The sequence below is a fragment of the Scyliorhinus torazame genome, chromosome 7 (genome assembly GCF_047496885.1).
Source record: "Scyliorhinus torazame isolate Kashiwa2021f chromosome 7, sScyTor2.1, whole genome shotgun sequence".
Classification (NCBI taxonomy): domain Eukaryota; kingdom Metazoa; phylum Chordata; class Chondrichthyes; order Carcharhiniformes; family Scyliorhinidae; genus Scyliorhinus; species Scyliorhinus torazame.
The window spans coordinates 250,802,079-250,819,517 of NC_092713.1; the positions used below are offsets into that span (position 1 = coordinate 250,802,079).

Sequence of the window (17,439 nt, forward strand, 5' to 3'; positions counted from 1 at the left end):
AAAAAACAATTCAAATTGAATCCAATTCATGGTCCCCACAAAAGAGACCTACCTGATCCAATCTGACAAGAACAGACGACACCTGATCGCTCACACAAGGAGTAGGCCATTTGGCCCTCCGGGCCTGCTCCATCATTCAATATGTTCATTGCTGATCCTCTATCTCAATGCCACATTCCCACTTTCTCCTCATATCCCTTGATGCCATTAAACTCTAAAACAATATCTATATCTTTTGTGCATCCGTTCAGTGACTTGGCCTCCACAGCCTTCTGTGTTAGGAATTCCATAGGTTAACTACCCTTGTGAATGAAGAATATTTTTCCTCATGTCAGTCCTAAGGGCAGCACGGTAGCACAGTGATTAGCACATTTGCTTCACAGCTTCAGGGTCCCAGGTTCGATTCCCAGCTTGGGTCACTGTCTGTGTGAAGTCTGCACATTCTCCCCGTGTCTGTGTGGGTTTGCGCCGGGTGGTTTCCTCCCACGGTCCAAAGATGTGCAGGTTAGGTGGATTGGCCATACTAAATTGCCCTTGGTGTCCAAAAAGGTTAAGTGGGGTTACGCGATAGGGTGGAGGTGTGGGCTTGAGTAGAGTGCTCTTTCCAAGGGCCGGTGCAGACTCGATGGGCCGAATGGCCTCCTTCTGCATTGTAAATTCTATGATTCTAAGTGGCCTACCCCACAGCCTGAGACTGTGACCCCTGGTTCCAGATTCCACAACCAAGGAAAACACCCTCGCTCACACTTGATTCTTGCCTTAAAGGTTGTAGTTTGTATTGTGCGGTCCCTTTAAGATGGCTGTGCAGCCAAACACATGCACATGTTGCTGTGTGTGCCCTGTTGCATTGGTTACAATGGTTTCCAGGTGGCTGCCCAGCTCCTGGGGGGACATAAGTATTTTCGAAGGAACAACGGCCGCAGCAAAATGCTGAATGGGAGCGATGCGGAGAGAGATGCCGTTTTGAAGAGATATTTCGTTCAGCGTATCTTCACCCCCACTTTTTTGCCTTTTAGAGTGGGGAAGCATTTCCCAGCCCGTTTTATTAACACTCCTTCCGTGGCCAACAAACCCTGGTGTTGGACTGTAAGCCGCAGCTTCTGGTCCAGCGGGAGGGACGCTAATCACTGTACCACAAGACCTCCTAAGAGGCGGGTGGGGATTTGACTGAGTGAATAGGGGAGAAGTACATGGAGAGAGTGGAAAAACCAAGGGGGCAGAGAGGAGAGGGTCTTGAACTGAGAGCCGCTCTGCCTTGGGATGCTTCACCATATGGAGGTCAGGAATAGAATACCATTCCAAATAGAATTTGATAACTTGAGAGATTATTGGAGAGGGTTTCTCCAACGCTGCCATTTGCTGAGTTTGAGCCGTGGGAGGGGGTAGAAATGTTGGTGTTGAGCTAAATATTGGGGGGCGGGGGGGCCGTCCTGTGGGAAAGTGTCCCAAATTCTGCCCTTTTCCTCTGGCTGAGGTGAGTTTGCGGGGCTGGTTTTGACGTGCAGGGAGTAGGGAATGTGAGTGTTGCCAAGGCTCACCGTTACTTGGCGTAATTCCAGCGATTTGGCGGCGGAATCATTTCTTCGTCTCTGCTTTCCCCAATGCAAATTCCTACACATTTCGCTCCCCTTCATGCCCACCCTTGTTTCCCTCCTTGAGCACTAGGGGCCTGTTTTTCGGAACCTCTGGCGGACCACAAGCGAATATGTCCGACTGGAGGGGAGCCGACTTTCTAAAGGAAAATGTATCATTTTGTGCCCATGTCATGTGATCCAGTCATGGAGCCGGAGCGCCGCATAATCGAATGTTCGCTCCCAGCCAGTGCTGGCAACGTTAGCCAGGGAAAACAACACTACCTGGATGTGATCCTGTTTCACCGCGACAGGCTCTTATGTAAATTGCTCCTGGCCTCTTTTGCATTGTTCTGCAAAATGTATTAAAGTTGGTCTTAATGTTGGATCATTTTACAGTTTTGCTTGATTTTGCATTGATTGCTGGTAATATCCTTGGAATTGTCACATCTGTAATGAAACAACCCGGAATATCTTGAAAGTAAATTGCCAGATGAGGATACCTCTGCAACTCGGAGGGTTTCACCGCTACAGTCACCTAACGGATGTTCCTCCGAAATGAAAATTAGACCAAGGTTGGGATTTTAAAATGAGTTCTGAAATCCTCTCCGTTTTTTCTTAATGTATCACGGGAATAAACGTTAACGTGGGTGGGCTAATGTGGCGATTTACACAGATACGGGTCAATATTAACCCAGTTCCCTTGTAAGGTTGACAGGTGAGAGTGGGATGTGGATGAATGGAGTTTCGGGATCATTATATCAGGCCAATCATCTTGATGTGTCCTGCCCCGCGGGGAATAATACTCCCTGTTATCTGGGCCGAGTACCCTTGACAAATATTCTCTCCTGCGATGATCGAACCGGCCCTCCGCTGAAGTGCAGTCCCCGGCCGGCTGAATGGGCAGCATTAATTTTGGTGCCATTTATATTCTGTCCATTTTGAATCTCTCTTTTTCGCGAGACTCCATCTTGTGGATTGTGTGGGTGTGGGTGTTATTCACTCGGTGCAGCAGCAGAGAGAGTGCACACCATAAGCAAAACGCCTCGTCCCACTGGCAGCCCCTGTCTGAAGGAAGCTCTGCTGCAACAGCTTTGTGAAGTGGAAGTCAGGCTGCGAGGCATCATTTCCGATTCGCTCGACAGAAAAAGAAAAACATTTTTTTTTACGTTTTAAACTTCGACTTGGTCCGGGACCTCCGCACCATTTCCTTCTGCTGAGTTTTTAAAAAATGTTTTTTTTTTTTGTTTTAACCCCGTTGAACTTATTGTTAATTGTGTTTTTTTTTGTATATTTCAGTTCAGGCGAAATCTGTTATTCAATAACATCTGTCCCATGAATAAGAATTTTGCAACAATGCAATAATTTGTAATTTTATCGTCAGATTCTTAATAGTATATAACAATTGCAACATGGCAGGTAATGCACCACCCGCCGAACTGTCTGCCTGTCTAGTCATTGATCAAGATTAATACTGATTAACAATCTAGTTATGCATGGGGGGGGGAACAATCTCAATATAAGAAAACGAAAAGGGATATAAAGTAAAACAAAATATGAAGGAGGAGCTGGGAGCATGGATCAGAGGGTCCTGGTCACTTAATTCTGTCTCATCGGGTGACGACTGGAAACTTTGGAAAGGGGTCTCCAGAACCAGCGTTGGCCTCTCCTTAAAAAAAAGAGCCGTGCCTTTGATTAAACTTCACATCCTGTTTGAACGGGGAGAAACCGCAGTGGAAACACCTAACAAAGAAAAATAATAACGCTGCATTTGACAGTTTCACGAGGTCTTTGTGTTGAACTTTAGGGTAGCAATGACACCCAAATTGTCAGTGATTGCCAGATTTTATTCCGTGAAACTGATTGCTTCAATCCACACATGGTGCTGGCTTAACGCAGAAACTGGGCTCAGTGATCCTATGCTTCTCTGTAAAGTGCCCGATGACCCCTCCCCCCTTCCCGCACAATCAAGTAGACATGGATGGATTGACAAGAACTGTCCTGTATGCTGTAAGTCTGGCTGTAATGCCCCTCAGAAATTACACCTTGACGAATGAGGCAGAACTGGGTTTTTAATACCACATTATGTTCATAACTACTGATTCACAAAAACGAATTCTATATTTGTGCAATGTCAAATTTCTCAAATGTGTATTTTATTTTTTTAAGTTCGATATTCCAGCTTCTACTTCAATCACCTGTTTAAGTCCCAATCACTAATTTTGTCGTGAAATTCTACTTCCTGGTTTGTTGTCAGTGAGAATACTTCTGCGTGATTGGTTGCTTATTGGTTCCAGCCTAGACAGCACATAAGAAATAGGGACAGGGGTAGGTCCTGCTAAAATCGTGGCTGCTCTGATTATGGCACAGAGGGAACCTCTTGACTATTTTCAACCCAGAATATGGCAATTGTAGTCTGCTGGCTGATTTGCATATTGAAATGGCCGCATCACCTGAAACTGGCTGGTTCTTTGGGTGCCGGGATGTGCTACCCTTTTAAAATGGCCCATCTACCTATTTAACGAGGTGGTCAACAAGTGCCTATTCAAATTTGCATCTCTTGCCACCTAGTTGACATCAACCGAAAAAATAGCTAACATCAACTCTTTCAAGGATAGTATTGTGGAAAATCAAAATACTGTGAAATAAAAATGGGAAATGCTGGAAATACGCGGCTGGCCAGACAGCATCTGTGCAGGGAGTAACAGAGTTGACTTTCCAGATGACCTCGGGCCAGAAGTCCTGAAACGTTAACTCTGGTTTCTCCTGCCAGAGAACGCTGCCTGGCCTGCTGAGGATATCCTGTGTTAGGAAAAGCAGATATTAAGAAAGCAGATCACGGATACAGCCGATAACTGCCACCATAGCGTGTTTTATCTTTATCTGCACTACATTTACTTTTACTCAATGATGGTTGTATAAAAAATTCAGCTTTGCATTATAATCAACAATTAACACTACAAGTGTTCTTTTATCATACAGCTTGACCTTCATGGCACCTTGCCGTATCAGCAGCAGACACGTGTTAATTCTGGAGATGAAACCAACATTGATGACACCAGACAAAGACGCACATGTTCAAGAAAGATGTTAAATTATTTCCCATATCCTTGAAATATCAGAATTAGTTAGTCTAGGAGAGTGAGTCTTCGGCAGAATGTCTAACGGTTACTATTATGAAACACTCTCCATTAACCCCCGTGACCAAAATGTCATGTGTTATATTCAAACTGAGGATATTAATGTTAATTTATATTTAACCTACAGCTTCACTAGACCATTCTACTCTCCAGCATGTCTAATGTACCATAGTATTTTATTTTCCCATTACCTTCTTGGAATGCCCACCGGATTTTGAAATGTTTATAGTAAAGCTGGGTTATTCTGTTTCAGTGTCTCAGTAATCTCTCCAAGATTTTTTTTAAAATGTATTTTATTCCAATCTTACATAAATGGTTACAAAACATAAACAAACCTGGGAACAAACTGCCCAACACACTATAGTTTGTACAAGTTTTCCCCCTTTTTCACCTCCCCTCCCCCCGCAACGAACAGCGCCTCAAACACGGCCACGAGCATCCCCCACCTTGCCTTGAAGCCCTTTGCTGAACCCCCCAATTATTATTTGATCTTTCCAGCCGAAGAAAGTCACAGAAGTCACCCAGCCAGGCCGCTAACCCCCTGTGGCATTGCTGACCGCCATTCCAATAAAATTCTTCACCAGGCAATCAGAGAGGTGAAGGCCACAATATCGGCCTTCCTCCCCTCCACCAGCTCTGGCTTCTCTTATATCCCAAACACCACCACCAAAGGGTCCAGCTCAACCTCCTCCCCCACTATCCTTGCTAGCCCCGCAAACGCTCCTGCCCAAAATCTCTCCAATTTCTCGCAACCCCAGAACATATGCGCATGGTTTTCTGGTCCCTGCCCACACTTCTCGCACACGCCTGCCACCCCCTGGAAAAACCCACTCATTTTTGCCCAAGTCATATGTACCCTAGGTACCACCTTGAACTGTATCAGGCTCATGCTTGAGGAAGTCATGTTTGCCCTTCGTAGTGCCTCGCTCCACACTCCCCAGTTTATCTCTCCTCCCACTTTTCCTTAATCTTCACCACCTGCTCACCTCCCTGCTCTCCCAACCACCCATATATGTCCCCGATCCTGCCCTCTCCTTCCACGTCTGGAAGCAGCAATTGCTCCAACAGGACATACATTGGTAACCTGGGGAACTCTTTCCAAACTTTCCACACACAGTCCCTTACCTGCAGGTACCTAAACTCACTTCTTCTCCGAAGCTCCACCCTCTCCTTCAGTTCCTCTATACTGGCAAACCTCTCTTCCAAATACAGATCCCTTACCCTGACCAGCCCCACTTCTCTCCACTTCTTCTACATACCGTCCCGTCTCCCCGGCCGGCTCAACTCCATGTTTTTCGCACTGTGGCGTCAACACTGACATCCCCTCTATCCTGAAATGTCTTCTCAGCTGGATCCAGACCTTTACTGTGGACTGTACCACCGGGCTCTGTGTGTGTTTCTTCGGCACCTGTAGCAATGCTGCCATCACCCTTGCCCTCAGGCAGGACCCCCTACAGGATTCTTCCTCCATCCTGACCCACTCTGCCCCCTCTCCTTCCCACCTCTGCCTCAGCTTCTCCACCCAATAATAATTCAGCAGGATCGGCAACACCAAATCTCCCCTACTGCCTCTGTCTCTGTCGCAGGGTCCTCTTAACCCTTGGTACCTTCCCTGCCCCCACAAAGTCTGAAATAATCGTATGCAGTTTCCAGGAAAAGGCCTTCAGTACAAACATCGGAAGTGTCTGGAATATGAACAGAAACGTCGGCAAAACATTCATCTTCACCACCTAGATACCCCCTGCCGGAGTCAGATGCAGCATGTCCCACCTCTTCAGATCCTCTCTAACTTCCTCCACCAACTTTGTTAAATTCCACTCGCCTACTCTCTCGCTACCTGAATCCCCAGATATTTAAACCTGTCTCTGGCCACCTTGAATGGCTTGCCGACCCAGCTCGTTCACCATTTAATTTATATCCTGAGAATGCCCCGAACTTCCCCAACAAACCCATGATCCTCTCCATGCTCTCCAGTGGGTCCGATAGGTACAATAGTATGTCGTCCTCATATAGCGACACCCGATGCTTCCTATTCCCTTTTGTGATCCCTTGCCACTCTGTCGACCCCTAAGGGCCAATGTCAGAGGCTCTATAGCAAGCGCAAACAACAGCGGCGACAGCGGGCGCCCCTGCCTTGTTCCTCTGTGCAGTTCAAAGTTTTGTGCACCCATATTGTTGGGCGGTACACTCGCCACCGGTGCCACATTTAATAGGCGCACCCATGCCACAAACTTGAACCCGAACCTTCCCAGGACCTCAAATACGCCACTCCACCAGGTCAAATGCCTTCTCCGTGTCCGTGGACACCACTACCTCCGGTACCTGAGCTCCCGACGAGGTCACATTCACATTTAACAGCCTGTTTATATTACTAGAGAGCTGCCTGCCCTTTACAAAGCCTGTCTGGTCCTCCGCGACCACCTCCGGGACACAAACTTCCATCTTTCCCACCACCATCTTAGCCAGTACTTTCACATCTGTATTTAACAGCAATATGGGCCTGTACGACCCACATTCCAACGGGTCCTTCCCCTTCTTTGGTATCAATGTGATCGTTGCCTGCGTCATCGTCTCCGGCAGCTCCCCCTTCTCCCAATGCCTCATTAAATGCCCCCAAGAGATGCAATGTCAGGTCCGTCGCAAACTCCTTATAAAATTCCATCGGGCCCCAGGGCCTTCCCCGGCTTCATACCCCTTATACTATCCAATACCTCCCTCAGCTCCAGGGGCTCCTCTAGCGCCTGCCTTTTTCTTCCAGATTCTGGAAATTCCAGTCCATCTAAAACCAGCCCCATGTTCCCCGTCTTCATTCCCAGGGTCGCACTGTACAGCTCCTTTATAGTATTCCCTAAACGTCTCATTTATCCTCCCCAAATCCGTCACCACCTCCCCCGTGTCTGTCCGTATCCTCAATATTTCCCTGGATGTGGCCTGCCTCCGTAGTTGATGTGGTAACATTCAACATTCGGACAGCATGGTAGCACAGTGGTTAGCACATTTGCTTCACAGAGCCAGGGTCCCGGGTTCGATTCCCGGCTTGGGTCACTGTCTGTGCGGAGTCTGCACGTCCTCCCTGTGTCTGCGTGGGTTTCCTCCGGGTGCTCCAGTTTCCTCCCACAGTCCAAAGATGTGCAGATTAGGTGGATTGGCCATGATAAATTGCCCTTAGTGTCCAAAAAAAAAGGTGGGGTTATGGGGATAGGGTGGAGGCGTGGGCTTAAGTAGGGTGCTCTTTCCAAGAGTCGGTACAGACTCGATGGGCCAAATGTCCTCCTTCTGCACTGTAAATTCTATGATGATTCTATGATGAATTTGCTTTCTCCCCGTACTCGTACTGCACACCCCTAATCCTGTGCTGCTGCCCCACCGCCCTCCCCATTGTCAACCTATCAATTGCCCCTGCAATGTTTTGCTCCTCGCCAATCCCGTGGTGGGCACCCTCAAATACTCCCTACCTACTTCGACCAACTCGTTTATTATACGTCCGTACTCCGCCCTCCTTTCCCGATCCTCATGTGGCCTTAAACGTGACAGGCTCCCCCTCGGACCACCGCCTTTAGTGCTTCCCAAAATATGGGCGGCAACACCTCCCCATTCCGGTTCAACACTACATCATCTTTAGTCACCGCACGTTATCACAAAACACTCTATCTGTCAACAGCCCTGCCGAATCTCCAGCCGTGGGACGAATGGTTTAAAATTACTATCCCTGTGTACTCCGCCCCCTCCACCCCAACCAAATCCTCCTGCCTCACCACAGAAAAGTTGATTCTTGAATACACCCTGTAAACATGTTCGTAACATGGGTTCTTAAAGCGCCACGGTCCACCATACCCAACATTTCCATGAACCCTCCCAGCTCCTTTTGCCATTCGTATCCTACCCATTGACGTGAGGCTCGACCTTTCTACCCTCGGCTCTAGAACACAATTAAAATCGCCTCCCAAGATCAACTGGTGCGTGGCCAATTCCTGAATCGCTGCCAGCAGTCCCCTCATAAAACCTACATCATCCCAATTTGGTGCATATACATTCACCAATCCCACCGGCAACCCTCCAATACCCTGCTCACCATCACATATCTCCCCCCCCCCCCCGGTCCCTCACTTCCTTTGCACTCACAAACCCCGTTTTCCTGCTCATCAGGATAGCCACCCCCGCAACTTTGAGTCGAACGCCGAGTGGAATACCTGACCCAACCATCCCTTTCTCAGCCTAACCTGGTCCTTCTTGCAGATGTACGTCTCCTGCAGAAAGACCGGCTCTGCCTTTAAAATCCTGAGGTGCGCAAAGACCCGAGATCTTTTCAGCGGTCCATTGAGCCCTCTCACGTCATGTTTTAAGCCTCACTGGGGACTTACGCCTCCATTCCCCTCTACTATCTGCCATCTTCCTTCTTTCGGCTTTACCCCCTCTGATTTCACCCTGTCCTGGGCCCATCCAAGATGGCCCCCTTCTCTGCCCCTGACCACGCTTCTTCTCTTCCCCCCCCCCCCCCCCCCTCTTTCGGCCATCTCTCGCAGCCTTCTCCCCCACTTCACTTCTGTTCACCAGTGTTACCTGCCTGCGTGGCAACTCCTTCCCAAAGGCTCCTTCTAGTGACCCCAACCCCTCACCCATCCTCACCTCATTGTTGGCTCCCTGCAGATCTGCCCTTCCCCCACCCAAAAACTCAACTCAAACCACAGGTCACCTCCCCCAAAGACAAACAAAAAGAAAAAAACGCAGCCAAAGGCAGTTGGGTGGGGGGGGGGGGGGGGGGGGGGGGGGGGGGGGGGCGCTGACCGTCCCCTTATGAACTTTTCAACCCTGCTATCCATTGTCGACCCAACAGAAAAAAAATACCATTCACATAGGTGAAAAAGAAAAAAGCCCCCCCTCCCTCCAACCTCCCATTCTATCCATATATTCCATTGTTCTGGAGTGCCAGCACCTCTGCCTCCCAAAATTGTTCAGTTCTCACCCAGTTTGGCACAGTGGTTAGCACTGTTGCCTCATGGTGCCGATGTCCCAGGTTCGATCCCAGCTCTGGGTCACTGTCCGTGTGGAGTTTGCACATTCTCCCCGTGTTTGCGTGGGTTTCGCCCCCACAACCCAAAGATGTGCAGGCTAGGTGGATTGGCCCTTAATTGGAAAAAATGAATTGGGCATTCTAAATTTATAGAAAAATAAAGTTCTCCCCCAGTTTTTGCTCCTTGATAAAGTCACTGGCTGCTTCTGCCGTCTCAAAATAGTATTCCCATCCTTCATACATCACCCATAGTTTCGCCGGGTAGAGTACCCTAAACCTGATCTGCCATCAATACAGCACCACCTTGGCCCTGTTGAACCCTAAATGCCGTTTTGTCAGTTCAGCTCCAATGTCCTGGTATAATGAATACAATTCCCCCCCCCCCCCCCCCCAGCTCCAATGTCCTGGTATAATGAATACAATTCCCCCCCCCCCCCCCCCCCCCCCCCCCCCCCCCACCCATTCACAGTTCCGCTTCTCCCTGGCCCACTGCAGGATCCTCTTTTTCTCCAGAAACTTGTGGAGTCTCACCGTTGCCGCCCGTGGCGGTATCCCAACTCTTGGCTTCTGCCTCAGAGACCTGGGGGCTCTGCCCACCTCTGGAGCCTTGTCCAGCATCCCCTCCACGAGCATCCTCGAGACATACCTTGTGGCACTCATACCTTCCACTCCTTCAGGCAGGCCCACTATCCGCCTTCTTGACCTGTTTGCTTGCTCCTCCACCTTTGCTCTCAGCGACTTGCAAAGATCTCCCAAGAGCCCCATCTCCGCCTCCTGTGCCATCACTCTATTGATGTCTTCTGGCATCACCCTCTCCATCTCTTGGAACTGTCACCCCTGCGCCTCCAGACAATTTCCGACTCTTTCCATCGAGCCCTTCAGGGGTGCCACAGCACCTTCGAGTGATCTTCCTGCATATCCTTCCTCTGCTGCTGGAACTCTTCCCTGATGAAGGCCATCAACTGTTCCATTTGGGGCCTTCCAAGCTGCACTGACCCTTCCGCCTCTCCCATCTTTCCATTAGCTGCTGCGCCAACTGGTCTCTTACAACTCCTTGGCCAAGTCCTTCACCCTCTGCCGGGTTTGGTAACCAACAGACATGCCAGTGGGGGGGGGACTTTTCCGACCTTAAGCTACACCTTGCCAAAAAAGAGCTCTTTTCTACACCTTCAAGCACGAGCTGCCCTGTGTGGGACCACTCACACCATGGCCGTCAGCGGAAGTCTCTCTCTCCCAAGATTTTCATGTCCTCCATCTACTTTGACTCGTTTGCATTGTCTCGTCTCCGATTCTCTGATTATCCCAGAAACTTGGCAGCCTCTGTGTTGGGAAGACTACAGCGTTGAGTAGCGCCTGAGCTCTCTCCCCACAGTGTAGCTGGGCTCCTTCCAACTACATTGGAAGGAGCTTCTGACCTATTGCTCCCGTTATCTGGACCACTGGGAGCTCTTCCGGGGCAGGTGTGACCGATATAAGAAGGACGGGTTGCATCTAAACTGGAGAGGCATAAATATCCTGGCCGCGAGGTTTGCTAGTGTTACACGGGAGGGTTTAAACTAGTATGGCGGGGGGTGGGCACGGGAGCAATAGGTCAGAAGGTGAGAGCATTGAGGGAGAACTAGGGAATAGGGACAGTGGGGCTCTGAGGCAGAGCAGACAGGGAGAAGTTGCTGAACACAGTGGGTCTGGTGGCCTGAAGTGCATATGTTTTAATGCAAGAAGTATTACGGGTAAGGCAGATGAACTTAGAGCTTGGATTAGTACTTGGAACTATGATGTTGTTGCCATTACAGAGACCTGGTTGAGGGAAGGGCAGGATTGGCAGCTAAACGTTCCAGGATTTAGATGTTTCAGGCGGGATAGAGGGGGATGTAAAAGGGGTGGCGGAGTTGCGCTACTGGTTAGGGAGAATATCACAGCTGTACTGCGGGAGGACACCTCAGAGGGCAGTGAGGCTATATGGGTAGAGATCAGGAATAAGAAGGGTGCAGTCACAATGTTGGGGGTTTACTACAGGTCTCCCAACAGCCAGCGGGAGATAGAGGAGCAGATAGGTAGACAGATTTTGTAAAAGAGTAAAAACAACAGGGTTGTGGTGATGGGAGACTTCAACTTCCCCAATATTGACTGGGACTCACTTAGTGCCAGGGGCTTAGACGGGGCGGAGTTTGTAAGGAGCATCCAGGAGGGCTTCTTAAAACAATATGTGGACAGTCCAACTAGGGAAGGGGCGGTACTAGACCTGGTATTGGGGAATGAGCCCGGCCAGGTGGTAGATGTTTCAGTAGAAGAGCATTTCAGGAACAGTGACCACAATTCAGTAAGTTTTAAAGTGCTGGTGGACAAGGATAAGAGTGGTCATAGGATGATTGTGCTAAATTGGGGGAAGGCTAATTATAACAATATTAGGCGGGAACTGAAGAACATAGATTGGGGGCGGATGTTTGAGGGCAAATCAACATCTGACATGTGGGAGGCTTTCAAGTGTCAGTTGAAAGGAATTCAGGACCGACATATTCCTGTGAGGAAGAAGGATAAATACGGCAATTTTCGGGAACCTTGGATAACGAGATATTGTAGGCCTCGTCAAAAAGAAAAAGGAGGCATTTGTCAGGGCTAAAAGGCTGGGAACAGACGAAGCCTGTGTGGAATATAAAGAAAGTAGGAAGGAACTTAAGCAAGGAGTCAGGAGGGCTAGAAGGGGTCACGAAAAGTCATTGGCAAATAGGGTTAAGGAAAATCCCAAGGCTTTTTACACGTACATAAAAAGCAAGAGGGTAGCCAGGGAAAGGGTTGGCCCACTGAAGGAAAGGCAAGGGAATCTATGTGTGGAGCCAGAGGAAATGGGTGAGGTACTAAATGAATACTTTGCATCAGTATTCACCAAAGAGAAGAAATTGGTAGATGTTGAGTCTGGAGAAGGGTGTGTAGATAGCCTGGGTCACATTGAGATCCAAAAAGACGAGGTGTTGGGTGTCTTAAAAAATATTAAGGTAGATAAGTCCCCAGGGCCTGATGGGATCTACCCCAGAATACTGAAGGAGGCTGGAGAGGAAATTGCTGAGGCCTTGACAGAAACCTTTGGATCCTCACTGTCTTCAGGTGATGTCCCGGAGGACTGGAGAATAGCCAATGTTGTTCCTCTGTTTAAGAAGGGTAGCAAGGATAATCCAAGGAACTACAGGCCGGTGAGCCTTACTTCAGTGGTAGGGAAATTACTGGAGAGAATTCTTCGAGACAGGATCTACTCCTATTTGGAAGCAAATGGATATATTAGTGAGAGGCAGCATGGTTTTGTGAAGGGGAGGTCGTGTCTCACTAACTTGATAAGAGTTTTTCGAGGAGGTCACTAAGATGATAGATGCAGGTAGGGCAGTGGATGTTGTCTATATGGACTTCAGTAAGGCCTTTGACAAGGTCCCTCATGGTAGACTAGTACAAAAGGTGAAGTCACACGGGATCAGGGGTGAGCTGGCAAGGTGGATACAGAACTGGCTAGGTCATAGAAGGCAGAGAGTAGCAATGGAAGGTGCTTTTCTAATTGGAGGGCTGTGACCAGTGGTGTTCCACAGGGATCAGTGCTGGGACCTTTGCTGTTTGTAGTATATATAAATGATTTGGAGGAAAATGTAACTGGTCTGATTAGTAAGTTTGCAGACGACACAAAGGTTGGTGGAATTGCGGATAGCGATGAGGACTGTCAGAGGATACAGCAGGATTTAGATTGTTTGGAGACTTGGGCGGAGAGATGGCAGATGGAGTTTAATCCGGACAAATGTGAGGTAATGCATTTTGGAATGTCTAATGCAGGTAGGGAATACACAGTGAATGGTAGAACCCTCAAGAGTATTGAAAGTCAAAGAGATCTAGGAGTACAGGTCCACAGGTCACTGAAAGGGGCAACACAGGTGGAGAAGGTAGTCAAGAAAGAATACGGCATGCTTGCCTTCATTGGCCGGGGCAATGAGTATAAGAATTGACAAGTCATGTTGCAGCTGTATCGAACCTTAGTTAGGCCACACTTGGAGTATAGTGTTCAATTCTGGTCGCCACACTACCAGAAGGATGTGGAGGCTTTAGAGAGGGTGCAGAAGAGATTTACCAGAATGTTGCCTGGTATGGAGGGCATTAGCTATGAGGAGCGGTTGAATAAACTCGGTTTGTTCTCACTGAAATGAAGGAGGTTGAGGGGCGACCTGATAGAGGTCTACAAAATTATGAGGGGCATAGACAGAGTGGATAGTCAGAGGCTTTTCCCCAGGGTAGAGGGGTCAATTACTAGGGGGCAGAGGTTTAAGGTGAGAGGGGCAAGGTTTAGAGTAGATGTACGAGGCAAGTTTTTTTACGCAGAGGGTAGTGGGTGCCTGGAACTCGCTACCCGAGGAGGTGGTGGAAGCAGGGACGATAGTGACATTTAAGGGGCATCTTGACAAATACATGAATAGGATGGGAATAGAGGGATACGGACCCAGGAAGTGTAGAAGATTGTAGTTTAGTCGGGCAGCATGGTCGGCACGGGCTTGGAGGGCCGAAGGGCCTGTTCCTGTGCTGTACATTTCTTTGTTCTTTTTTCTTTGTACAGGTATGTGACTCTCACTATGGTTATCAACAGCTTCAAAATGCCCGCCGGTTGCCAAACCACAAGATGACCGATCAGAAGCAGAAGCTGGAGCAGCGACAAAGGTGTGGATGTCAAAACTATCCATCATAAAACAGGTCTGCCAGTGAATTATAATAAAATGATCTCCGTTCCATTTGTGGTGACGAAAAATGAACCTAAATTGGGCAGTGTTCACCTACGATTCTCTTTACCAGTCATACAGGAGCTTACGTTGATTTCTTTACAGTTTTTGGGAGAGGCATGGGTGTAGCGGTATTGTCGCTGGACGAGTAATCTAGAGACCCAGAGTCATGCTCTGGGGACCTGGGTTCAAATTCCACCATGGCAGATGGTGAAATTGAAATTGAATAAAAATCTTGAATTAGAAGTCTAAAGTTGACCATGAAACGATTGTCCATTGTCGTAAAAACCCATCTGGTTCATAGAATGATAGAAATTAGAGCACAGGAAGATGCCATTTAGCAACTAGTGCTGCTGCTCTCTTTTGTAACCCCATACCCCCAGATCTTTCTATATTCCTTCTTGTGTTCCCAGTCCCTCCAAAATGGTTTTAGACTGTACCACGATAGCCGCATATGTGAGGATGTATCTCACGGTCTAATGACTCTCAACTCCAAAGGCCCTTCCGCCTCGTTAGCTTTTCCCCAATGAGATCCCATTTCAACCCAGCCAGCCCACCAATGGAAACAGTCTTTCCCTATTTACCCACAGTAAGGTTTCCAGGATTCGCTTACCCCTCTACTGGCTACTCCTCTCTTGATAACACTTTCACCTACCCAGTTGAAGAATTGCGGGAAATGCTGCCCCTCATGTCCACCGTATTGTTGGGTCCCCATCTCTCCCGCTGACCCCCAGTTCGCCTGTCTCCCTCGACACAATAACCCTTCCCCATTTCAGAAAGGCGCCACGGTTCCGGGCTCCCCGTCCGAATGGCACTTCACTCAGCTGCAGTTTTTGCGGTTAACAACAACCAGTGACGGTTCAGTGGAGTGGGCCTGGAAATCAATATCAGTGATCTCCTGGTTAGTATGAGGCTGCACTTGGTGGAGCAATCCCCGATTCCGAGAAGTTCCCGGTCCACCTGGTGGTGGTGGTGGGGGTGGGGGGAGTTCATCGATACATTGCAGAGTCAGCTGAGAGTAAATCAGACTTCCCTCTATCTTCTCCAAGCTTATTTTAAACTCCTCTTTCAGAAGCTAGTTCTAATGCTGTGTACTTTATCAACAACTCTGCCCATCAGTGGAAAGAAAAGTTTGGAACGTGGTTGGACGTAGGCAGAGGCATTTCTCGGTCCCAGTGCTATCAGAATCCAGATGGCTGATTCAATATTTACACTCCAGTCTTAATATCATTCAATTTTACGATGAAATGCGTCCTTAATCAGATTAACTCGGGCCATAACAGTCAAACTCAGTGAACAACAATCTTCAGTAATTAGGTTATATTTTTTCATTGGGAATGAAATAAATGTACATGGTTCAAGATTAGAAATCTTTTTTATGTGACGACCTTTGACCATTCAACTGGAATGTTTCTGTTGGCTATTGTCTGATAATTTCAGAGTTAACATTTCACATTTTCTTACCCATATACAGGAATGATTTATGATCAATTAAAAATAATGCTGCATTTCTTTATCACTTCTAATTGCTTGAGGCAGACCTGAGCAAACAAGAAACACAAAATTAAATAAATTGCTTTGTGACCTGCTACAAATTCCTTAATGGTGTGCAATGAATATACAATGAACCTGTGGGCTAGTTTATAGCAATTGTTTAACCAAAGATAATGTTTCTGTTGTGGTAAATGAAAAAAAATTACAATAATAATATACTGAGTAAATGTATTCAAGACCAAAACTTGTCACTATAAACTTTTCAGGACACCAATCTACTTGAGCACATTCATCATTTCAATATTTTTGTGCAACAACTCTCATTCCTTTCAGAAACTTTGAGACCTGAAATATTTCTGCTGTAGTCACTCTTTTGTTCCTGATAATAATAGAATTGATGAATGGGAAAAGACAAAAACTCCTAATAATAGTAAGCAGCACAGTTTTGACACTTCTCTTGTCCTCACAGGGTGCCGAGGATGGAGGACTGGCTATTTTTTCAGTCACAGGTAGGCGTTTATGGGCATCATCGAAGAAACCAGTTGTAGAAACATTATAGAATCCTTAATAAGACTGTTTAGCGAGGCCCCATCAGTGGGAGAACTTGATTGCTTTCTGTTACAAAATTGTCTTTTTCAGTAGGTCCCAAGGAGCCTTGTAACTAAGTTCACTGGTAATGGAATTTATCATATTGTGAATTTCTCTTTTCAGCTCGGCAAACATGGTGTATGAATCTATCTGGCTGAATTGAGCACTGTCTGACATATTGCTTGATGGTAAAATACGTGCTTAACTTGGAGTGAAATATGTAAATATGCAAGAGAAAGGACAGTACATTTTGTCTGGAAGATTCCCTCCGCTCAAAGATATCTTTGATGGCACCAAATCAAAATTATGACACTTCATTGGGTCTCTGATAATCAGATTAATTTAAACAATTTAATTAGATAATAACAGTAATTGGAAATCCATTAGCAAGCTGGGTCTGCCACTATTGTGCAAATAGTTTGTTCAGTAAGTGAACTTTCACTTATCTTTGGCCATGTCGGTGCTATTTTTGCTTGTACAAAATATCCATTTTGTAGTAATTCAAATTTGCTCAGAACATGGGTTTCATTCGCACTAATATTTATAGTAGTTGTCCTGTTGGCTGACTACAATTATACAAGTGATAACTTAATGGATATTATCCTTAGAATACATACCCCAAAGAAACACTTGAATATTAGAATTATGTTTGTATAATATTTCAGTTGATGCATTGCACAATAGTCACTAGATACATAAAATTGAAGGTATTTCACAAACTAAAATTATGTTCAGCTGTAAATATTAACATTTGGTTTCTGCTTCTCCATTTCACCCACTGGAGAGAGTGGGTTCTTTTGTGAAAAGAAAACTATTTTTTCACGTTAAAGTCCTGGTTTTCACCGATGGAGTTTACTTACCACATCAAACATTATGGACCTGTATTCTCTATC

General features: G+C 47.1%; 1 long non-coding RNA gene across 1 annotated transcript; it reads left to right on the top strand.

Annotated features, from left to right (window-relative positions):
- The first annotated feature begins 1,574 nt into the window (after positions 1-1,574).
- LOC140427469 (uncharacterized) lies at positions 1,575-16,197 on the top strand. Its single transcript, XR_011948504.1, has 3 exons — positions 1,575-2,146; positions 4,554-4,712; positions 14,335-16,197. It is a non-coding gene; the product is annotated as an uncharacterized lncRNA (long non-coding RNA).
- The last annotated feature ends 1,242 nt before the right edge of the window (positions 16,198-17,439 follow it).